This window comes from Dreissena polymorpha, chromosome 8, assembly GCF_020536995.1.
Source record: "Dreissena polymorpha isolate Duluth1 chromosome 8, UMN_Dpol_1.0, whole genome shotgun sequence".
Classification (NCBI taxonomy): Eukaryota; Metazoa; Mollusca; class Bivalvia; order Myida; family Dreissenidae; genus Dreissena; species Dreissena polymorpha.
In genome coordinates, this window is record NC_068362.1 from 85,934,274 (window position 1) to 85,960,776 (window position 26,503).

Consider the following 26,503-nt stretch of genomic DNA (forward strand, 5'->3'; position numbering starts at 1 on the left):
GGCGTACGATATGGCAATTTTAATAGGCCCGAGCTATAATTTACACGCGCAGGCCAACGGGCGTGCGCTTATTTCGCAGACTGATTTATTGTGATAGACGAAAAATTTAAAGACAAAAACTAGTACAAAATCCTATTGATCTTTTTCCTACTTTTTGAGCATCATTATTATAATTGTCTAAGTCTGACATGTTACACATTGGTACCACTGTCTCAGTCTGACATGCTATGTACTGGTATCATTGTCACAGTTTGGCATGATACATACCGTTACAATTGTCTCAGTCTGACATGCTAGTACCATTGCCACAGTCTCACATGCTACTTACTGATATAATTGTAACAGTCTGACATGCCACGCACTGGTACCATGTCACAGTCTCAGATGCTTCGATTTGGTACCATTGTCACAATCGGACATGCTACGAACTGGTATAATTGTCACAGTTTGACATGCTATATACTGGTATAATTGTCACAGTCTCAGAGGCTACGTATTGGTATAACAGACAATACCAAACTTCGTCGGACCGACGGACATATCTGACAGATTATGACAAGGTCCGATCGATTTTGCAATTCCGTCGGACCAAAATGTCCGACTCCAAAAAACATAATAAATATCTTTAATAATCATCGTCTGATGCTCCGTGGGATTCCAATATTTGCCATCAAAACATGTAGAACTAAATACGTTAATACCAATGTCGTTTTTATGTTTTCGATCTATTTGTGTCCTCCAATAAGAATAGCTCGCACATGTTCGGTTATTTTCCGAAATAACTCGGATCACGCGATACTATATTCGTAAAATATTCTGAACGTAGAGACGGAATTTGCCGAGTGTGTTCCGATGTATCTGAAATACAAACTGTTTCAACTCGGTATATTCCGTGACAGCGTCTGGAAATTTCCAAACGGATATTTATAAAGTACTAGTTCCACGCTCATATGTGCATGTCAATTCGCAAAATGCGAGAGCCGGGACCATGCAGCAAGGTGCTCCCATATGTTAGAGGTAAAATCTTTTCAATGTGAACAGCATTGCGAAGCGAAAATAACGTTGACGTATAATTGTTTTCAGGTGTTTTCGTTTTCAAAATATTGTTGTCTTGTTTCCAAAAGATTATTTCACAACTAATTTTATTGTCTTTATATTTTGTATTGTGAGATTTGCCTGATATGCTGAGGTTTCTTACCAAAGTATTACCTGGTACTGATACTATTATATTGAGAATATTGGCAAAACAAATTTGTCGAGACTCAAGTGATTGATCATCTATTAATTGAAGGTACCTCAGATGAGCAGGAGACTGCTGAACCTGATAATGTCGTAGACTTTGACGAAGAAACTCAACAAATCAATTATCAATACTGTAAAGATGACAAGAGTGATTTCTGTTCAGATTTCCAGGAGGAAGGATACAATGAGAAGATGATAATCAATTATTTGAATTCCAATCTTTATTCCGATATCTGATAATATCTAGTAATATATAGTAACATACTTGTTTTATGATATTACTAGATAGAACATACTTGATTTATGTCATTATGATATAAATAAATACTATGTGTAACCGTCATTTCATTTTGTGTTTTCTCTCTTTTTGTTTGGTCGGACAAACACTCATCCGGTCTAGCAGAATGTGTCAATCTGTCAGACCCAATGTCTGACATCAATCTGGAAGTTTGGTATTGTCTGGTATAATTGTAACAGTCTGACATGGCATGTACTGGTACAATCGTCACAGTCTGACATGCCACGTACTGGTATCATTGAAACAGTCTCAGATGCTACCTACTGGTATCATTGTCACAATCTGACATACCACGTACTGGAATAATTGTCACAGTCTGACATGCTACTTACTGGTACAATAGTCACAGTCTCACATGCTACCTACTTGTACCATTGTCACAATCTGACATGCTACGTACTGGTATAATTGTCACAGTATTAAATGCTCCGTGCTGGTATAATTATCACAGTCTACCATGCTATGTACTGGTACCATTGTAACAGTGTGACATGCTAGGTACTGGTACCATTGTCACTGTCTGACATGCTATGTACTGGTACAATTGTCTCAATGTAACATGCTACATACTGGTACCATTGTGTTAACAAGTGTTAACGGACGGACAAAGACCGGTCAGAAAAGCTCACCTGAGCAATCAGGTGAGCGGATAAAAGGGGATTAAAACGCATTCAATTTCATTACCATTTAATTATTCAATGGTAGGGAAGAGACAAGAGCAGCAGAGTTACAACTTTTTGAGTAACGATGAAATTAAACTACGAACGAGTGTCAACTACATCCCTTCTTTCAAGAAAATGATTTAAGAATATAGCATCATGTAGTTAATATTTCAGATCATCATCGTACAAACACAGGAGGAAGCAGCAATAATTGATGTAAAAGATCCATATTTCATAGCTTGGTTGTTTATGTGACAGCTAAAAAAAACATAAATCAAACAAGAACGCCCGTAAGAGAGAAAATATTAATTAAAATTTAACGCTTTAAAGGGGCCTTTTCACAGATTTTTGCATTTTTTAACTTATTCATTAAATGCTTTATATCGATAAATGTAAACATTGGATCGTAAAAGCTCCAGTAAAAAATCAAGAATAAAATTAAAAAAAGGAAAAGAACTTTGCTCGGACCAGGTTTCGAACCAGTGACCCCTGGAGTCCTGCCAGAGTCCTGAAGTAAAAACGCTTTAGCCTACTGAGCTATTCCGCCGAGTACGCATGCTGAACGTATTTTATACCTTATATAAGCAATCTTCGTAGTTTCACAAAATTTAACGACAAAAACAGAACTCTCCAAATTATTCAATCGTTTCGCGTTGCAACGCTTTATAATTTTTAGGTTTTAAAATCGTCAAAAGATGCATATAATGGCTCTATTAGACCATGGTAAATGTTCAGTATTACTGTTTCCTCACAAATATCATAACTGAAACGAAAATTTGCGAATCTGAAACAACTTTTTTCAATTTTGTCAATTTACCAAAGCGTGAAAAGATCCCTTTAAACTGCATGTAGACTAAAACAGTGAAAGTGTGTCGTATGAAGCAATATAGAAGCAATGACGCCAAAACAATCAATGTAGCCAAGAACAGTGCAAGTGTATCGTATGGCGCATATGAGAAGCGATGACACGATGACGTGAAAAAAAACAGGGACAGTACTGTAAAATAAACAAGAGATGTGTTTGTCAGAAACACAATTCCCCCTATTGCGCCACTTTTAAATAAAATTTCAATATATCATTTGGCAGGTTTAGAAATTATCTCCCTTTTAAAGCTTATTACTCCCCTTGGATTGTATTTTTTAAACTTTTGACCTTGAAGGATGGCCTTGACCTTTCATCACCAAAAATGTGAAGCTTCATGAGATACACATGCATGCCAAATATCAAGTTGCTATCTTCAATATTGCAAAAGTAAACTCAAAACTTTGACTAAGGTTAAAGTTTTGGGACAGAATGACAGACAGACAGGCCAAAAACAAAATGCCCCCGATCATTCGATCCGGGGGCATAAAAATAAAAATACTGAAGGGGTAGTACTGTAAAATTGAATTACTAATAACACCTTAAAGTAAAAGTAAAGTAAAGTTAAATAATTTCTTGATGGATTTGAATGAAATACATGAACCAATACATGTTTTTAAAACATTGAAAATAAATAAATGTAGGTCCTTTCCGAAAACCGAAATCCCTTTTCGCTGAAAGGGGCCCTTTCCACTATTCAGTCATACCGTTATTTATTTCACACAAACTAGCACCAGCACTGTTGTATAAGAATGGAACCATTTTGGTGGAGATTTTCTCTTTTTTTCTTCTGTGCTAGGTTTATTCAAAACACCTTCATGAAAGTTGCACCCAATTTTACCATCCCCAAACAGCCCAAACAGGGGCGTTATTGGAAAATGTTTCCGAAACAACGAATACTCCACATTTGGTTCTTCTTACAAATCCTCCCCCCTTCCTACACAAGCAATCATCAGTGCAAAACTGTTTTTGTCAGGCAGATTCATTTCTTTAAGAGTGGTAATGCTCTTTTCAATATCTGCTTTTGTCATTTCACAGTGTTCACTTCTCCAGTTTTTCGGCTGTGGTAAGATGACAGAGGCCATTTCCACTTGGTTCGCATATAACGACAATGACATGCACGTTATGAAGTCCTGTTGTTCATTCCTGAAAACCAAACCAAAAGAATTTGGTAACTTTAAAAGTATTTCCATTTCGATTTAAGCATCTCAATATACAGTCATATGAAAAAGTCCATTATGTAATAGAATAATCTGTAATTATCCTTAAGTTGTTTTGAGGAAAACCAGAACAGTGTCACTAAACTAGAGTGAGCAAATATAAATGCAAACAGAAATCTTAAGACCATGATAAGCTGATGAACATCTGAAATACTATCTAGGTAAGTAATAACTGTAAATATGAACATTTTAAACAAGTTTCATCCAGACTGAGTCATATATGTAGCCTCTAGAGAGGTAAAAACGTTTTTGACCTGGTGACCTAGCTTTTAGATGCACGTAGCCCAGATTTGAACTCAAACTTGAAAATATAAAGACACAAAGCCAAACCTTGATTTGTCAAGATGTCATAAATGTGACCCATAAATGTTAAACAAGGTTTTTCTAGATTTGACCTGGTAACCATGTTTATGCAGCACATGATCAAGATATAACCCGGCCTTGAAATTGACAAAATATACATTCCGACATGTTGCATCAACATTGAATAAAAATTTTGGCATCTAAAATTGTAAAGAACTGAAATTTGACAATGCACTTTCATCCGGCACACCTTAGATTATGGACGTCTGACATAAGGTCATCACAATAGCTCACCTCGAAATGCGTGCTCAGTTGACCTAAGACAACTGGGGCATGGCCAGTTTTAATCCCAGGGGCAAGTATTACATTTCAACAAACCTTTCGATCAAAGTAATCTTTAGAAACGTTACTATATTCATTAGAAAAACAAGTGACGCCATTGGAGTGGCCTATTTTGATAACAATAATATAATGTAAACAAACGTGAAAAAGCACTATTTAATATGCAAAATACTAAACTCCTAGGCTTTGCAGTTTCAAAGATGAACATTTTATAAATTATCGCCGTGTACATTAACAACTTGGTAGTGGACCATGATGATACATGCCAAATAACCAAACCTCTATGGCTTGCCCTTTAATAGGACTTCTTACTGTTTACGTATAAGGAAAACAAATAACCCAAAGGACAGGGTACGTTTATATCCCAGTAGCATGATTTGAAAATAACTTGACGAAGCACCATGTAATGCTACATGCCAATTATCAAAGCTCTGTGCCGTACGGTTTCAGTGGACAAGATTATAAAAGTTTGAACTATTTACTACCAATTGAATCAAGTAGGCCTCTGGGCGGGTACAGTTTTGACCAAAGTTTTATTATTTCAATAAACTAGGGCGGGGCAAAAAGAGTAGGACTATCATCCGATGCCAAATATAACATCTTTGTGCCTTGTTGTTTTAGATAAATTTTAAAACATTTCTAAGTCATTTTGATATATAATGTATCATGTTACCCAAATGGCGGAGTCATTTTTGACCCTTGGGATGTGACCTACATAGACAATTTACTTGTACAATTTAAACAAAGCTGAAAGAGGACCATGCATGTAAAGTTTCATTTAAATCTGTCAGGCGCTTTAGTAAGAGATAATTTTTTTTAAGTCTTAGGCACATAGACAAACTATATGACAAGCAGACGATGGACAGCACGGTATCCTCAAAGCTCACGATGAGAAATATGTACTCATTAATTAAGATGAACCCAAAATGCAAGCGTTCATATAAATTGTTGTGTGATGTGTGCGTGAATAATTAGATAAAATGAAGTTATTTTATTTGTGTTATGTTACTCTCACATCAAGTATAACTTTCTCACTTGGATTTTATGCTTATTGATTAAATGTGTGATAAATTGTTATCCTTCATAATTTTATTTAGACCTGTTTCATGTGTGAAAATTTCAATACACATAGGTATATGTTGATATCAACAGGCTGTCTCATTTGCATATGGCGCTGTAATGTAAATTGCTAACTATTTACAGTTTGTTATATTTAACACCTCCGGACAAAGTTGTAAGTTTCTTGTTTTTATAAAAAGGGTGTCATAAAAAGAATAATTGGTTGGTGACTTTTGCTATCCTGTGATATCCTCTTGGTCTAATATGATGTATGGAAAGGTTTGGCAAGCCTTACCTTTGATAGGCCATATGTGACTTATCTGATATCAAATGATATCATTAGTCAGCAACCACATATTCTCTGTATGTTAGTCTATATGGATATAAACAAGCAAATTCGTTGAATAGATATCCCCCGCCAATATGCTTCTGGACACAAAAGTGTTATATTTGATACTCAAAAAAGCCTTTTTACAAGATACAGGGGGAAAGGGACATAACTCCGTTATTTACAGATGGTGTAAAATGCCATTTGGCGTGCATCATCCTCTTATCCATGTATATACTCATACCTAGTTTCAATGAAATCCGCCGAAGCCCTTCCAAGATATTGCTCCGGACGGACGGAAAGACGGACGGACAGAATACGCCAAAACAATATCCCTCCGCCTATGGCAGGGGATAATAATTTTATCACTGGGTTTGGCAAGTTTTTTTCATAGACAGATTCATTATTTCAACAAACTAAGTCGATGATCATTGGACATTTTAGACAACTTTACAAACCTCATTATAAACCCCTTACCCTTGTGGTTTTAGAGATTTTTTAAAGTCACTTACCGGTAGTACATAAGTGTATATAAATCAAGTGACCACAAGGGCAATACAAGTTCTAACCCAAGGTGCAAACTTTATGAAGGACTACTACAAACACAATATTTTACCCCAGACCAATGTGCTTTCAGAGATTGTTCACTGTTATTTAACTTATATATCAGTCTATATTAATCATGTGACCTCATTGGGCATGATTTTAACAAACTTTGTAGACCACTACTAGAAATTGATACACACAAAATACTATATCCGTGATCCTTGCGGTTTCAGAAGAGTCTTAAAGTTGCATTTTTTTAAACCTCTTCAAAAATTATTGAATAAGCAGGGAACACATTTTGCTTAATTTTAATTGCATGCATATTCATGCGGTATTTACTTTGTATACTGTCATATTAGGAAACAACAAACCACTTGGATTTGGGCAACACTTTAAATGTCCTTTTCGCAAACAAGTTATTTATTAAGTTGAATACGATTTGCAGCCTTCCACATGATAATAGTCATGCTTTTTCTTGCAGAACAAAATTTGAATAACATAACTACTTGTCATAAAATAATACAAAAGTTAAAACAAGAGGTCCCAAAGGGCCCTGTGTCGCTCACCTGAGAGACTTAGATGGAAAGAAACAAAGATTAAGACTCTTCAGCAAATATTTTAAGTTATTAGTATGACAAGACTGACTTAAATAAGGTGTTCCAAAGTATTCACAATAGGCCTATATAGAAAATTACCCCACCCACCCTTGCGGCCATGTTTTTAATACCCAGATTTAAATTTATATATATATATATTAGGAAAATGCTTCTTACAAACATATAGAGAAAACTGCCCTATCCCCTGGTAGCAATGTTTTTCCACTGATCACAACCATTTTCAAACTCACCCGACATATCAATAAAACCAATGTTTTGACCAAGTTTCATGATGATTGGCCAAAAAATGTGACTTTTAGAGTGTTCACAGGCTTTTTCAGTATATGATTAAAAGGAAAATGACCCCCCCCCCACTGGCGGTCTTGTTACTAGATGGATCAAAACCATTTTTGAACTCAACCGTCGTATCCAGGAAACAAGGGTTGTTAACAAAGTTTTGTGAAAAGAAACGGTTTGCTGTTTCGGCAGATATATACATATATGCGCTATCAAGAGTTTTGTGTGTGTGTGTGTTTAATTTTTTTTAAATAGACATTTGTTACCCGTTGCGACAAAATTATTATTTTGGATAAAAGTAATATGAGGACAGTAATTTAATAATGAGCATCAGCAAAAGAAAATGGAAGTACATTTTTCAACAAATTATTGTCCAAATTTGAGATCATGAGATAAGCATCTCAGCATCTTATAGGGGATGACTGTTTACAATCTGTTTAGCAAGAACACTTTTAGATACTGAAATCAACCGTATTTGTTCAAGAGATTGTGTTTTTGTAAAAAAGTTTTTGCATAATTAAAAAAATATGTTGAATTGTTATCATATATAAAGGTCAGTTCTAAAAAAGTAAATGAGTATGAGAATATGTACAGCTACTAGAAATTCAATATTGATCTTCTTTTATAGAACAAAACATCATTTGGTCTTTCTTATAGTTATAAATGTGTGCAAATATAGAAGTTAACACACACAAGACATTTGAAAATGTATCATATCAAAACAACTATCAAACAATTTGTAATTTAAATGCACAAAAAATCTGTAGCATTAATACATTATTTTTGCAAAAACAAATGCAAATCCACTTTTCAGCTGTTTGTGCTTCTTAACAGATGTGATAAGTTGTTGTTTTTTTTACTACCAAATTGTTCACATTTTTGACAAAATGTTTTTAAACAACTGGAACAATTTTAGGACTAACCTTGCATTGATAATTCCAATTGAAACAACAATAAAACCTGCTAAAATCACAAATCTTTCATGATCACACACAAACTACTTACTGAAAACTGTAGGGGTAAAACATTTCAAGTTGTAATGTCTTATCTATCTAAACTTATTAATGGTTTCCATCTGACATCAACACAAAGGTCTTTGATGAAAGTGCTCAGTTAATTTGGGTCAATTTCCAGGAAATTACTCAAGTACCACCTGGCAACAGTGCAAGCACAGGTATAAATGAGTTTTATAGAGAGTAGCCTATGATAAGTGAATGAAAGGTCAAATAAGATTCATATGTAACACTTCTTGTTGTTTAATTGGTTTTACCACTTTGTTAAATTTCTGCAAAGATATAGATAACAATCATAAGTAATGGCAATAATTAATTTGAGTAATGCAATAATTATAATTAGATATTCGGGTTGTGGTTAATGTTTCTGAATCCATTACAACTAGAGTGTTAAAATAGTTTTTAAATAGTCATATTATGAAACTGCCGCTACCCTGGCGGCCATGTTTTTCAACAAACCGTAACCATTTTCGAATACAGCCAAGGTATCAATACATCAAATCTTCAGACCTTGTTCCATAAAGATAGGGCTATAAATGTTACTTCTAGAGTTTTAACAAGGTTTCAGTATAGCCATATAAGCAAAGCTGCCCCGTCCCCTGGAGGCCATATTTTTCAACAGACCAAAACTATTTTCAAACTCAGCCAAGCTATCATAAAAACAAATGTTCAGACCAAGTTTCATGAAGATTGGACAATAAATGTGACTCTTAGAGTGTTAACAAGGTTTACCAATAGCAATATAAGCAAAACTGCCCTGCCTCCTGGCGGCCATGGTTTTTTACCGATCCAAACCATTTTCAAACTCAACCGTCGTATACAGGAAACAAATGTTTTGACAAAATTTCATGAAGATTGGACCAAAAATGTGACTTCTAGAGCGTTTACATGTTTTCACAATATACATATAGAGAAAACTGCCCGCCCCCTGGCGGCCATGATTTTTCACCGATCTGGACCATTTTCAAACTCGTCCGAGATATAAATGAAACCAATGTTTTAACCAAGTTTCATGATGATTGGGTAAAAATTGTGACTTCTAGAGTGTTCACAAGGTTTCTCTATAGCCATATAAGGAATACTGCCCCGCCCCCGGGAGGCCATGTTTTTCAATGGACCAAAACCATTTTTGAACTCAACCAACATATCATTAAGACAAACATATTGACAAAGTAACATGAAGATTGGGCATCAAATGTGACTTCTACAGTGTTCAAAAGTTTTTTTTTCTATTTTTTGACCTAGTGACATAGTTTTTGACCCAGCATGACCCAGTTTCGAACTCGGTCGGACAATAAATGTGGCCTCTAGAATGTTCACAAGGCAAATGTTGACGATGGACGCGCGACGCACGACGGATGACGGACAAAAGGCGATCACAATAGCTCACCATGAGCACGTTGTGCTCAGGTGAGCTAAAAAATATTGCTTTTACTGATTAGAAAAGATTTATTTGGATATGAATTTCCACTAATTATTACTTAAGCCGTTTGAACATAACTACAAATATTCGTGTTCTTTTGTTTTGGAATCAAAAAAGATTCTTTAAAATACCCAGCAACAACATAATTAATGTAACCAAAGGAAAGTAGATGGATATGTTGTGATCTACAAACTCTGCCCATGGAGTGAAAAACTTGCAGCTTGAGGACAACCTAATAAATGGTAAAAAAGTCTGTAAATATTCCAAACCGCAAGAAGTAAGCACAAAGGCAGGGGCATGAAAAAGTACTAAAATTAGGCCTACTTAACAACAATTTGTGATTACAGCAATTACTTTAAGTTTTCGGACACTCTAAATTCTCGGAAACACACACTTTTAGCCCAAATAATCATTGATAATGACTCTGAATTTTCGGACATAATTCATGACTAAGTTTTCCGACAGTTTAATTTACAATGCTATTTTACCAGAAGTCTTGCCTGTTGTGCTTATCTGGGGACATTTTGATCATACGTTTATAACTGGATTAAGATAAAACATGAGAGATAAATGCCTTAGGACAATTGACAGCTACATTTGCATTTATTGACAACCAACTACTAACTACAGATTTAAGGCACTCCAAAAAATTCACCATGCGCATTTTGTGCACATGTAAACAAAAAAAGGACTTTGTTCTACCAAAACTTACCGTCGCGATTGTGAATAAAGGCCAGCAACAAATGCACCAGCTACCAGAACTGAGTGCTTGTCTACCAGATTTGAAACCAACGACTTGCTGAGAAAACCTGGATCCGAACAGAACAGAAGACAGGCCTTCAGTGTCTGAGAATCGTGGTTAGGAAGTACGTCTTCAATAGTTGTTACATCCGATTGTGTAACCACCTTCAGACCCTCATTGCTGTGAAGTTTGGGGATACTTAGGAATGTTATTGCTTCAGCTGATTAAAATTCTTCAGTCTTCACATCAGAGGTTGTACCTGGAAATAGTAAACATAATTTAAATATTATAACACATTTATGATGAGAAAACATGAATATCTTGCGCTGTTTGGAATGTACTGATACAATTGTATAATTTTTAATTTTCACAGGATTGATCACATTGTAAATCAAATGGCCATGTTAAGAATGATGTTTTTTAATTGAACATTTCCAGCCAAAAATTGAATTGTTTAATTGCAGTCTTTGTATATTTCATAATTATAAAGGAAAGAAAGCAGTAAGTACTATGACAATACATAACTTAGAATACATTTGGATACACCAACAATAAAAGGAACTAAGCAGCAAGCGTATCCATGCTGTCTTTCTTCTTAATTATTTATTATTTGTCTTAATTACCATCTTTTCTCTAATAAGTCCATGATACTTAAACCTATTGCCGGCTTGGTTTTTTACCAACACCCCTGGCCACCCTAGATAGTTAAATATGTGCCAACATAAAAAAGAGTAAATTTCGAAAATTTAACTTTGACATTTTAAAAATATTATTCTTATAAGCAACACAACATTTATTTGTCACAAATACTACACCTTATTATCTTGTATGTTGAAATGGATGTTGTATCAATAATAGAAAGTTGGTAAAAGTAGTTTTATACGAGGTTACAAAAGTTTGAACAGAAATTATTTAAAGGAGTTATATTTGGTTCACACATGCTTTTTATTTTACGTTAGGGTTCATGTTAATTTGGGGAAGGGGGTGTTATAAAGGATAAAGATAGACCATGGTAGAATAAAATTACCAACAATTCCTGCCGCTTCGATGATAGCAACCTCACAGGACTTTGGAACAAACAGTTTGATGAACTCCATAAGACTCATGCTTATTAGTACTTCTTCACTGATGTTAAGTAATCCTGCCAACTCCTCCCCTCTCTTCACATACAGGTTGGCCAATGATTTTTTTTTTGAATTGTGGCAAAATGCAATCAGGGTTTGTGGTTCACTAAATAAGATCTAGAAAAAGCCAATTAAATGTCTATGGATAGAAATTCTGGTTATTTGACCCTATAAATATCTAATGATTGTTTCCTAACAATCAACCAGGACTTTTTTCAGGAAATTAGAAAGAGGCCCTAGCCTTTTCAAAATGGGAATTTCATGCGCGATAAATGCTCAGTTTGGGAATGCCTTGTTTTAAAAAGTTTTTGAAACAGGGTCTTTTTCATTGTGCATACGTATTAAAAGACACATTGTGGTGCATTCTTAATCATATTAGAGCTCATTGCTTTCAATTTGGGAGATGCTCAGTATGTCTAATTAAAAATTATTATATTTTTTTACAATTTGGGAAATTCCTCTATTTGGGAAAAAATGACCTTTTTTCAATTGGGGAGGAGCCGAATTTCGGCCTCTGTTATATAAGGGTGAAAAGCTCTGCATCAACATACATTTTATTTTTACCAAATTACCATTGTAATTGATAAACAAGAAACCGTCAGAGACGGGTGATGCTCCCAAAAGTCTTTTTTATCACAATATTGCACTATATGTTCAGATAAAAGGAAACGTCTTGAGGGGCATAACTTTGGACAAAATAATACGATGGATGGTTAAGCAACTTAAAAATTTCAAAGGGCCATAACTCTCTAAATAAATCATCTAACCAGAACCCACAAATAACATGCGCATCTCCTCAAGGTAGTTAAGCTTCCCATAAAGCTTCATTGAATTCTGGTCATTAGATGCTGAGAAATAGCCCGGACAAGAATTGCACTATATGTACAGTTAATGGAAAATTTCAAAGGGCCATAATTCGGTGAAAAATCATCCGACCAGAACCGGTTGATAATATGCACATCTCCTTTTGTTAGTGAAGCTTCCCATAAAGTTTCATTCAAATCCGGTCATTAGGTGCTGAGAAATAGCCCAGACAAGAATTGCACTATATGTACAATAAATGGAAAATTTCAAAGGGCCATTACTCTGTGAAAAATCATCCGACCAGAACAGGCTGATAATACGCACATGTCCTCTTGGTAGTGAAGCTTCCCATAAAGTTTCATTAAATTCCGGTCATTAGTTGCTGAGAAATAGCCCGGACAAGAATTGCACTATATGTACAGTTAATGGAAAATTTCAAAGGGCCATAACTCTGTGAAAAATCATTCGACCAGAACCGGATGATAATATGCACATCTCCTTTTGGTAGTGAAGCTTCCCATAAAGTCTCATTAAATTCCGGTCATTAGTTGCTTAGAAATAGCCCGGACAAGAATTACACTATATGTACAGTTAATAGAAAATTTCAAAGGGCCATAACTCTGTGAAAAATCCTCCGACCAGAACCCGCTGATAATATGCACATCTCCTCTTGGTAGTGAAGCTTCTCATAAAGTTTCATTGAATTCCGGTCATTAGTTGCTTAAATAGCCCGACAAAAATTGTGCACAGACGGACAGACAGACAGACGCACACGCTTGGACAGACGAAGCTGCCCCTATATGCTCCCCCCAAAATAAATTACATTTTAAACAGGTGTAAATAAAAACCCATGACAGATATTTGGTTACATATTTATTATACTTTGCCAAGTTATCAAGGAGAGTTAAAGTAATGTTTAGACAGATATTCACCCTTGATCAGTGTATACACGGTTTTAAGAGTGATCATGAATGCCTGTTTGTCGTAAAATACTTGCCCATTTCTATTTTAACTTGAACTCCGCGAGTTGGATGTATCGCCTAATGGTAGCATACCTGGGTTACTTATTTACTTTTATATCGGGGATGGGACATTAATTTGTAATGTTGTTTTACCCTTTTTTGTCCTATTTAGTAACATATTGAATAAGCAAAACTTTTTTTTAATCCATGACCAAAATAATTTTGTATGAATATTGTACATCTAATAGCAAACAGACAAAAACACAAACAGACCAAACACAATAAAAATAAATAAGTTATGCCCTCCTTTGTGCGATAATTTGTGAATTCTCTTCAATTCTAAACAACTATCCACACAGGTTTGTGGTGGCTGTAGTACTTTTCTAGTTCGACAACATCTTTATAACTGTCAAAGTTCACAAAAATCATATCGTTTATTATTATTATTATTAAAAATGCTACAAGTAAAGCTCAAGAAATAGTAGTTATGAACCTTTGTTGAGTCGCGGTCGCAGATATCAAAATTTAAACGCGTACCCTCAGTTCAAAGTCAAGGTCACAGGGGTCAAAACTAGTATGTGCATGGACAGGTCTTGTCCAGATACACATGCGTACCAAATATGAAAGTAATATCTGAAAGGACACAGACGTTATAAGCTTTTTTTGAATCGCGGTTGCAGATTTCGAAACCTGAACCCCGACCAAAAGTTCAAAATTTCATGCAAATGGAAAGGTGTTGTCCAGATACACATGCGTACCAAATATGAAAGCAATATCTGAAGGGACACAGTAGTTATGAGCCTTTTTCGAATCATGATCGCAGATTTCAAACCTGAACCCTGACCTAAAGTTCAAGGTCAAGGTCACAGGGGTCAAAAATTTTATGCACATGGAAAGGTGTTATCCAGATACACATGCATACCAAATATGAAAGCAATATCTGAAGGCACACAGTAGTTATTAGCCTTTTTTTGAATCGCAGTCGCATATTTCGAATACTGAACGCTGACCTCAAGGTCAAGGTCACAGGGGTAAACACTTGTATGCGCATGGAAAGGTGTTATCCAGATACACATGCATACCAAATATGAAAGCAATATCTGAAGGGACACAGAAGTTATGAGCCTTTTTCGAATCGCGGTCACAGATTTTGAAACCTGAACCCTGACCTAAAGTTCAAGGTCAAGGTCACAGGGGTCAAACATTTTATGCGCATGGAAAGCTGTTGTCCAGATACACATGCATATCAAATATGAAAGCAATATCTGAAGAGACACAGAAGTTATGAGCCTTTTTCAAAAAGTGTGACTCCGCGGACGCCGACGCAAGTAACACCTTTATGACCCCTTTATGACCATTATTGTATTGATGCTTCTTGAATGGTGTTTAAGGTTACATTACACTAAATCATTGAAAGTATTGCCTAATTCTTAAGAGTTCACTTTCTCTTCTTCGATAAAAGCAAATTTAACAATGTGAGACATGTATGTTGTTGTTATTTCTAATAATAAATATCCTGTATGTGTCTGGAGTACTTTGCATGATGCCTTGGATTGGAAGCTAATTTGAAAGATGAACTTTGGGGGGTCTATTTATGAGTTTTTTGTCGAAATATGGCTTCCAAAAAACTGTTTTCTACGGTGGATCCATTTTACAGCGATGAACTTTCTTAGAAGTTACAAAAAAAGTATTTTTTATTGCAATAATTGGAAGAGGACAGATCCATCTCTAGAATTAAACCAGGTTTGGAAAAATTGATATGTCGGAAAGGCAAGAAAAATGCGCTGAAAGTTGTCAGTCTTATAATGGGACCCTATGGGAATCAGAATAAGTGTAATATAACCATAACAATTATGTATTATAAGCAGGTTATGCAGATAGATTTTTCAAAAGTGATTGTCCAGGATTTTTCACCCACTAAAACTATGCTTTCACATATCATCCCCACTATTTTTGCTTATTGTGATTCACAAAGCTGCTCTCCAGATAATATGTTAACACACAAAATTCACTTTTTTCAGTTTTTAAAGACCAGTGAAGATATACAAATTCTGGAATTGAACATACCCGAAGGAATCTTCCCTATTTTTCTCCATAGTTGGCAGACCCTTAAATAGAAAACATTATACGACATTATTTGCAATTTATTCCAATTATTCAAATTAATTAAGTCGTCATAAATTCACATTGTCGATGACTGTAACTATTATAAAATTGTTTTTAGGAAATTAAGCCAGTGGAAATCAGTTTTCACAATTGTATTTGTTTTTAAGTCACAAAATTGCTGCGTTGTTGTGAGGCGAATTTTTTCAGAAGTTGTCACCATGTGCGCTTTTAAATCTGGGAATATACTTTTCCCTTGTCTTTCCCCGAAGGTAAAGGTTGCGTAACAAAATGAAAATATAGGGAGTGCACACCATTAATGAAAGTTTACTAGCCCACCGACGTTTTACAGCTAACATTTTAAGAAACTTTTTATGACGGAAGTACATTTTTTAGCATGAGATTCAATAATTTAGAGGACATTTTTATAGAATATTGATATAAATATGAACATCATTAATTTGAATAAATGTGAAAACAATGACCTATTTAGTCTTTGTATTCCCATGTATGTTTAAGTATATTTTACCTACTGGGTACTAGAAAGTGTTAACGGTCTTCTTATTTTGTTTTGGCTCATGAGTACTAGTTAGTGTTAACGGTCGACTGTAGTGTATTTTGGCTCATGAGTACTAGTTAGTGTTAACGGTCGACTGTATTGTATTTTGGCTCATGAGTACTAGATAGTGTTAACGGTCGACTGTAGTGTATTTTGGCTCATGAGTACTAGATAGTGTTAACGGTCGACTGTAGTGTGTTTTGGCTCATGAGTACTAGTTAGTGTTAACGGTCGACTGTAGTGTGTTTTGGCTCATGAGTACTAGTTAGTGTTAACGGTCGACTGTAGTGTATTTTGGCTCATGAGTACTAGTTAGTGTTAACGGTCGACTAGAGTGTATTTTGGCTCATGAGTACTAGTTAGTGTTAACAGTCGACTGTAGTGTATTTTGGCTCATGAGTACTAGTTAGTGTTAACGGTCGACTAGAGTGTATTTTGGCTCATGAGTACTAGTTAGTGTTAACGGTCGACTAGAGTGTATTTTGGCTCATGAGTACTAGTTAGTGTTAACGGTCGACTAGAGTGTATTTTGGCTCATGAGTACTAGTTAGTGTTAACGGTCGACTAGAGTGTATTTTGGCTCATGAGTAGAAGTTAGTGTTAACGGTCGACTGTAGTGTATTTTGGCTCATGAGTACTAGTTAGTGTTAACGGTCGACTAGAGTGTATTTTGGCTCATGAGTACTAGTTAGTGTTAACGGTCGACTGTAGTGTATTTTGGCTCATGAGTACTAGTTAGTGTTAACGGTCGTCTGTAGTGTGTTTTGGCTCATGAGTACTAGTTAGTGTTAACGGTCGACTAGAGTGTATTTTGGCTCATGAGTACTAGTTAGTGTTAACGGTCGACTGTAGTGTATTTTGGCTCATGAGTACTAGTTAGTGTTAACGGTCGACTAGAGTGTATTTTGGCTCATGAGTAGAAGTTAGTGTTAACGGTCGTCTGTAGTGTGTTTTGGCTCATGAGTACTAGTTAGTGTTAACGGTCGACTGTAGTGTGTTTTGGCTCATGAGTACTAGTTAGTGTTAACGGTCGACTGTAGTGTATTTTGGCTCATGAGTAGAAGTTAGTGTTAACGGTCGTCTGTAGTGTGTTTTGGCTCATGAGTACTAGTTAGTGTTAACGGTCGACTGTAGTGTATTTTGGCTCATGAGTACTAGTTAGTGTTAACGGTCGACTGTAGTGTGTTTTGGCTCATGAGTACTAGTTAGTGTTAACGGTCGACTGTAGTGTATTTTGGCTCATGAGTACTAGTTAGTGTTAACGGTCGACTAGAGTGTATTTTGGCTCATGAGTAGAAGTTAGTGTTAACGGTCGTCTGTAGTGTGTTTTGGCTCATGAGTACTAGTTAGTGTTAACGGTCGACTGTAGTGTGTTTTGGCTCATGAGTACTAGTTAGTGTTAACGGTCGACTGTAGTGTATTTTGGCTCATGAGTAGAAGTTAGTGTTAACGGTCGTCTGTAGTGTGTTTTGGCTCATGAGTACTAGTTAGTGTTAACGGTCGACTGTAGTGTATTTTGGCTCATGAGTACTAGTTAGTGTTAACGGTCGACTGTAGTGTGTTTTGGCTCATGAGTACTAGTTAGTGTTAACGGTCGACTGTAGTGTATTTTGGCTCATGAGTACTAGTTAGTGTTAACGGTCGACTGTAGTGTGTTATGGATCATGAGTACTAGTTAGTGTTAACGGTCGACTGTAGTGTATTTTGGCTCATGAGTACTAGTTAGTGTTAACGGTCGACTGTAGTGTATTTTGGCTCATGAGTACTAGTTAGTGTTAACGGTCGACTGTAGTGTGTTTTGGCTCATGAGTACTAGTTAGTGTTAACGGTCGACTGTAGTGTGTTTTGGCTCATGAGTACTAGTTAGTGTTAACGATCGACTGTAGTGTGTTTTGGCTCATGAGTACTAGTTAGTGTTAACGGTCGACTGTAGTGTATTTTGGCTCATGAGTAGAAGTTAGTGTTAACGGTCGACTGTAGTGTATTTTGGCTCATGAGTACTAGTTAGTGTTAACGGTCGACTGTAGTGTGTTTTGGCTCATGAGTACTAGTTAGTGTTAACGGTCGTCTGTAGTGTGTTTTGGCTCATGAGTAGAAGTTAGTGTTAACGGTCGTCTGTAGTGTGTTTTGGCTCATGAGTACTAGTTAGTGTTAACGGTCGACTGTAGTGTATTTTGGCTCATGAGTACTAGTTAGTGTTAACGGTCGACTGTAGTGTGTTTTGGCTCATGAGTACTAGTTAGTGTTAACGGTCGACTGTAGTGTATTTTGGCTCATGAGTACTAGTTAGTGTTAACGGTCGACTATAGTGTTTTTTGGCTCATGAGTACTAGTTAGTGTTAACGGTCGACTGTAGTGTATTTTGGCTCATGAGTACTAGTTAGTGTTAACGGTCGACTATAGTGTATTTTGGCTCATGAGTACTAGTTAGTGTTAACGGTCGACTGTAGTGTGTTTTGGCTCATGAGTAGAAGTTAGTGTTAACGGTCGTCTGTAGTGTGTTTTGGCTCATGAGTACTAGTTAGTGTTAACGGTCGACTGTAGTGTATTTTGGCTCATGAGTACTAGTTAGTGTTAACGGTCGACTGTAGTGTGTTTTGGCTCATGAGTACTAGTTAGTGTTAACGGTCGACTGTAGTGTATTTTGGCTCATGAGTACTAGTTAGTGTTAACGGTCGACTATAGTGTATTTTGGCTCATGAGTACTAGATAGTGTTAACGGTCGACTGTAGTGTATTTTGGCTCATGAGTACTAGTTAGTGTTAACGGTCGACTGTAGTGTGTTTTGGCTCATGAGTACTAGTTAGTGTTAACGGTCGACTGTAGTGTGTTTTGGCTCATGAGTACTAGTTAGTGTTAACGGTCGACTATAGTGTATTTTGGCTCATGAGTACTGGTTAGTGTTAACGGTCGACTGTAGTGTGTTTTGGCTCATGAGTACTAGTTAGTGTTAACGGTCGACTGTAGTGTGTTTTGGCTCATGAGTACTAGTTAGTGTTAACGGTCGACTATAGTGTATTTTGGCTCATGAGTACTAGTTAGTGTTAACGGTCGACTGTAGTGTATTTTGGCTCATGAGTACTAGTTAGTGTTAACGGTCGACTATAGTGTATTTTGGCTCATGAGTACTAGTTAGTGTTAACGGTCGACTATAGTGTATTTTGGCTCATGAGTACTAGTTAGTGTTAACGGTCGACTATAGTGTATTTTGGCTCATGAGTAGAAGCTAGTGTTAACGGTCGTCTGTAGTGTATTTTGGCTCATGAGTACTAGTTAGTGTTAACGGTCGACTGTAGTGTATTTTGGCTCATGAGTACTAGTTAGTGTTAACGGTCGACTGTAGTGTATTTTGGCTCATGAGTAGAAGTTAGTGTTAACGGTCGACTATAGTGTATTTTGGCTCATGAGTACTAGTTAGTGTTAACGGTCGACTGTAGTGTATTTTGGCTCATGAGTACTAGTTAGTGTTAACGGTCGACTATAGTGTATTTTGGCTCATGAGTACTAGTTAGTGTTAACGGTCGACTATAGTGTATTTTGGCTCATGAGTACTAGTTAGTGTTAACGGTCGACTATAGTGTATTTTGGCTCATGAGTAGAAGTTAGTGTTAACGGTCGTCTGTAGTGTGTTTTGGCTCATGAGTACTAGTTAGTGTTAACGGTCGACTGTAGTGTATTTTGGCTCATGAGTAGAAGTTAGTGTTAACGGTCGTCTGTAGTGTGTTTTGGCTCATGAGTACTAGATAGTTTTAACAGTCGACTGTAGTGTGTTTTCGATCATGAGTACTTGTTAGTGTTAACGGTCGTCTGTAGTGTTAACGGTCGATTGTACAGGTTTTGGTTCATGAGTACTAGTTAGTGTTTACGGTCGACTTCAGTGTGTTTGGGCTCATGAGTACTAGTTAAAGTTAACGGTCGACTATAATGTGTTATGGATAATGAGTGCTAGTTAGTGTTAACGGTCGACTATAGTGTGTTATGGATCATGAGTACTATTTAGTGTTAACGGTCGACTGTAGTGTGTTTTGGATCATGAGTGCTAGATAATGTTAACGGTCTTCTTAGTGTGTTTTAGCTTATTAGTACTGAATTATGTTAACGGTCTTCTTAGTGTGTTTTTGCTCATGAGTACTAGTTAGTGTTAACGGTCGACTGTAGTGTATTTTGGCTCATGAGTGCTAGATAATGTTAATGGTCTTCTGTAGTGTATTTTGGCTCATGAGTAGAAGTTAGTGTTAACGGTCGTCTGTAGTGTGTTTTGGCTCATGAGTACTAGATAGTTTTAACAGTCGACTGTAGTGTGTTTTGGCTTATGAGTAGTAGTTAGTGTTAACGGTCGACTTTACAGGTTTTGGATCATGAGTACTAGTTAATGTTAACGGTCGATTGTACAGGTTTTGGTTCATGAGTACTAGTTAGTGTTTACGGTCGACTTCAGTGTGTCTGGGCTCATGAGTACTAGTTAAAGTTAACGGTCGACTATAGTGTGTTATGGATAATGAGTGCTAGTTAGTGTTAACGGTCGACTATGGTGTGTTATGGATCATGAGTACTATTTAGTGTTAACGGTCGACTGTAGTGTGTTTTGGATCATGAGTGCTAGATAATGTTAACGGTCTTCTTAGTGTGTTTTAGCTTATTAGTACTGAATTGTGTTAACGGTCTTCTTAGTGTGTTTTTGCTCATGAGTACTAGATAGTGTTAACGGTCGACTGTAGTGTGTTTTGGATCATGAGTGCTAGATAATGTTAACGGTCTTCTTAGTGTGTTTTAGCTCATGAGTACTAGTTAGTGTTAACGGTCGTCTGTATTGTGTTTTGGCTCATGAGTAGAAGTTAGTGTTAACGGTCGAGTGTAGTGTGTTTTTGCTCATGAGTACTAGATAGTGTTAACGGTCGACTGTAGTGTGTTTTTGCTTACGAGCAGTAGTTTGTGTTAACGGTCGACTGTAGTGTCTTTTTCGTTTTCACCGTTTTCAACCATGCCCGGTGACGATTATATTCTTTCTTATAAATGATAAAAACTATAAGTCATTGACATTCATTTCAAATATGAGCTCTATAGAAATAAATTTAATATTTTCAGAGGGCTAGGTTTCTAGATACACAAGACAAAACTTTTACTTTTCTTACCATTGGAATTGTTGTTCTAGTCAAAATAACTATTTTATTACCATTTTTGTCGAGTGGTTAAATACATGTCCGAAGTTAAATTAGTGCGTCGATTAACAAAAAGTCGTTTGTGTTAACATAAAACTTCATAACGCTTATTTATTTAGATAATTGATGCATATTAACTTTATTTGCAAGGGAACATACCTCCGATTTAAAGTTCAGAAAAACATTTGTAAAAACAACCCCTGATCTGCTGTTTTACTTTTTAACATATTTGACTGTTTACTATTAAAAAAAGACAAATTCATTTTATGCGACAGATAACTCAGTGCAAACATCGGCTATGAATTGTTCAGGAGTTAATGTCCTTACACGTTTCACACGTGTATCGGTTCAATAATTATACATAAAAGCCAATGAAGTTAAAGGTGTGTTGCTATTGCTTTCCATAATTTCTAGTTCCATTGTACTTAATGTCCTCTTGTTCCCAGTGTAACTAAAATATAAGTTAAGTTTTATTATCAAATTCTTATTCTTCGAGGCGACTGATGCATGGATGGGAAATTCAAATCCCATTTTGATTTCATCACATTCACTTATGGTGAATATTCTATAAATCGAAACTTTGTAAGAAATAAGGAAATTATCATTATAAGAACTTACATTGACAATGAAGAATAAAGCTTGCGTTTCAATGAAGAATAAAGCTTGCGTTACATCGGTTACAACAGAAACAAAGCTCGTTTACCTTCATATCAAGTCAAATAGACAATATTCAAACAAAATTTAAACACATTTTTAACAGTGTAATGAAGTACAAATGTTAATAGCAAACATTTTAATATAATCAATGCGATATATGCGTGATTGTACTTGGACAGTTTTATGGCGATATATTTGATACAAGCTCTAAGATTACGAGATTACTATACGAGATAACGAAACAACGATGCGAGATCGGGATATAAAATCTAATCGCGATCTCGCATCGTATTTTCGTAATCGAGCACCGTTATTACGCGACGTCGCATCGTAATCTCGTGTTTTCGCATCTTGTGTCCGCGTTCTCGCCCATGTTATTCAAAGTGAGATTGCGAATGTGCGAGCATAAGATGCGAGATTTCGAGATCACGATTCAAGGTTGCGAAAATACGAAGCGAGATCGCGATATTCACATACGATACGAAGAGACGAAAAACCGATACGAGTAAGCAACAACAATATCGCGATCTCGCGTTCATGCATTGTGCTCTCGAGTTCTCGCCCCTTCCTTTCGTGATGTCCTTCTTGTTATCCGAGATCGACATTGCGAAGCAACGAGTGGCACAAAGGGAGCACCGTACATAGGTCCTCTACTGGCCAGAGTACGGAAACCCGTCGCATACACTTAACACTTTAAACCGTTGATGTTTTCACCTAGATCAGTTGGGGTCGCATGTTATCGTTTTCACAAGTCAGATATTTATGATAAGAGCATGTCACACCACTTCGCCATCGATAACGATGCATTATTTTCAAATTATGATACAGATAACAGCGCAATCAAAAGTGACACGCTGAACTAGTCTATATCTTTACCAACATATATCGTGCATGTATATTGGGGTTTGTTTACATGCGTACCACTTAGTGCGGTTGTACGCAAGAGTATGTCCTAGATTTTACTACATCGATCTACCGACGTAATAAGTTATCCAGTTAGCCAATGCGCCGCTTTGTTCACAACATTTCAACCTTTTTATTTGTCTGGCTAAATTCAGAATTAGCCTTGATTGAGACGCGAATCTTTCACCTCCAGTCATGAAGAACAAGCGTAGGCTCAATGAAGTGCACGTATATACCCGAAAGATGCAGGCAATATAGTTTTTATTTTGTACTATACTTTGGATTTTATTTTCAAAATTATTTGCCCAAAAATAATGTTCTCTTTCCAGACTTTATTGTAATGATCAATAGTGTTTTACTGTTTAAAACAGGACAACACCGACACGCTGTAGAAAAAAAAGAATCCAATAATAAATTCTCAAGCAATAATGTCATGACATGTCCGAAGTGATAAACATGTTTTGGCGACCATGGGATCCAGCGTATATGATTATGTGTCGAACGTGGTGCAAAACATTCCGTCGATGAAATCCGGAAATGTAACAAAAAGTGATTCGGTTTCTTCCGGTAAAGACTAAAGGCTCTTGCAAACATCTTGGACGGGAAGAGTACGTGGATTCTCTGTTGTTTCATATCGTACTAACGTTTACATTCTTCTTCGCTTTATGTATACGGTTCACTGGGCGTGAGTTCATCGGTACAAGCTTCAGCGCTACCTGATGGTCATGGCGCAGGTGTTCAACCTGATGGTCATGGCGCAGGTGTTCAATCTGATGGTCATGGCGCAGGTGTTCAACACACTCGGAGTCACGTTCTGTAACCACGTTCTGTACGAGCGTTCACTCTCGTACGCTCAGTGAGTGTGCACACCCGACAACGTACATTTGGCGGTGGCTGCAACAATTTACTAATTTACGGTGTTTAGCAATGAAAAGCGTTGGTGATTTTCGATTTTTAGTACTACGACTGGCCGATTCCAGTTTCTGTACAAACACGTGCACGTCATCCACCACAACTACGCATTCCAATTTTCTGTGTGACGCAGTACCTCTACCCGTATGCTCCCCTCCACCAACATGCGCATCTCCGACTGCCGCCCAATGACCACTTGAAGCTTCATTCACGAGTAATAGAGGCGGTGGAAGGAAGCCAAATAGATGAGATTGTTTAAAAAGTTGAAAATACCACTCTTTGCATGCGTATTTCGATGTGATTTAACAACGGAGATTAGCATAGAAATACTCTGCTATTTTTGTTGGGCAGATAATGTGCTCCCAACCATTTTTTCATTAATAAAAACTTATAAGAAGTCAAAGAAATGTCGATTTTCTTTTGCCGTATTTAATTGAATGTTATTAAACAACAAAAGCACGAGATTTTTCACGTGCAGATATCTATTTCCACTTTTTCTCAAATGTCAAAATATGCATAACTAATAGATTTAAATACGTCGAAATATTCCAACTCGGTAACGATGACGGATTTGCAAATGATACATGTAAAATACATACTTACATAATCGACCATTTGTTTAACCGACTGTTATAAGGAGGAAGCGGGTTGGTTTTTAAACGAACGGTTTTGGTTCAAGTACCAGGGCAACACTCTGTTTTCAATATTTATGTTAAACATTATTTAAATTATTTAAAATTATGTTTTAAGTTAAATTTAAATTTGGTACTTATACTTGAGGAATAAATATTCCACTTTATAATTTACATAAAAGAAAAGCAGCTATACAACAACGTTTACGACAGAGGTTAATAAAAAATAATTTCTCGCTATATATGTAACAAATATATAATTTTCACTAAAAACAATTTTAAACTTTGGGCCGCGAATTGTATGATAGGGTGACGATAGGGTGACGAGCTCAATAGCACTGGGTCATTCGATTTCCGATATAATAATGCAAGAATCCACTCTTGTATTGACAGCGATCCTTTAATATCTTATTTATCTTAAGCATTTTCTGTCCGATAAACTGAGTGAGTCATTAAGAAATATGTAAAGCTTGTCGAGGATAAAATAACGCATTCAACCACAATACATATTAAGTACAAACTATACGATGCATGTTCTATAATAATACATTCTATATTAACTCTGCATGCGTTTTAATTTAAATGTAACATAGATATACATTATCAAATACTCATTAAGTACTCAGTATGCGCGAACATCGCCTTCAAGGATCTCCAACATTCTTGCTTTATTTGGTTTGAAATAGTTAAATAGTCCATTGCTGTGATCATAGATCTACGAAATTTTATAGTGGAATCACAAAATTACAGCGCCCGCTAAGAAATTTCGTAGCGAGTAAAGTCGAGATTTACGGTAAAGCGATTATTATATTTCGTATCTAGTATTTAGGCCACTATAGATGCTATAAGGACCGTTGATAAACATTTTCTTCAAGTTTTTTGTTTGACCAATCATCAAATTATTATTCAATGTTATATAAATTCTATACATTATTGTGTGTATTGTAATTTGTTAAATTCATTGCTTTCGTCCCATAATGCATGTACTAATTACACAATCAAGTGCATTCCAGTGCATTCAAGTGCATACTAGTATATGGCGTTTATCTCATAATTAGTATCACCGAAGAGCACATGTCAATTATTGTTCAACTATCAGCGTACAATCCGTCAAGTGTGTATAAACAAATGTAGCTACGACGACTACGACGTCTTGATAAAAAAATACTTTAGGCTTCCGATGTTCATCTTGGTAAGTTTGCCAGGTCTAATCTGCACGTCTGACGCGATTTCATCTGCCAGCCAATAACGTTCATATATTTTGTTTAAACTGCAATATCAATTTCCACTTAATATAATACAGGGGATCATTTTTACGATCTGTTTAATAAGTTATTCACAAAAGGTTTCGTTTATTCTTTATTTAAATAAGTCATACTTAATGAGCTCATTTCCAGTGTATTCGCAATATAAACCGAATAAAGCCATGCTGCAATAAATATACTGAGCATGTGATTCATGAGCGATTTCAAAGAAATTTTACCCTATCTAATCGCAATCTCTTGCACGACGGTCACATTACATTCACCTCTGTGTTGGGCTCAGAACGGACTATTGTTATGAAAGCGTCTCATTCATGTCATGATCATTCCAAGCGTTCATCAGTGAGGTTACAGTATACTAAACAATATCTTGCACGACGGTTACATTGCATTAACTGCATTAAAGAAAACCATCGCATACCATGATATCTTATATCAGTCTTAATTAATTATTATAAAATTGATATGTTTTTTATGTTAAGAAACCGACATA

At 36.2% G+C, this 26,503-nt stretch overlaps 1 long non-coding RNA gene across 2 annotated transcripts; it reads right to left on the minus strand.

Annotated features, from left to right (window-relative positions):
* Positions 1-3,838: 3,838 nt before the first annotated feature.
* On the minus strand, positions 3,839-26,503 carry LOC127840865 (uncharacterized). 2 transcript variants are annotated; one of them, XR_008030606.1, is made up of 4 exons: positions 26,232-26,503; positions 15,891-15,931; positions 10,904-11,192; positions 3,839-4,210 (listed from the first exon to the last, which is right to left on the minus strand). It is a non-coding gene; the product is annotated as an uncharacterized LOC127840865 (long non-coding RNA). The 2 variants fall into 2 exon arrangements; XR_008030607.1 differs by lacking the exon at positions 26,232-26,503 and adding an exon at positions 22,348-22,415.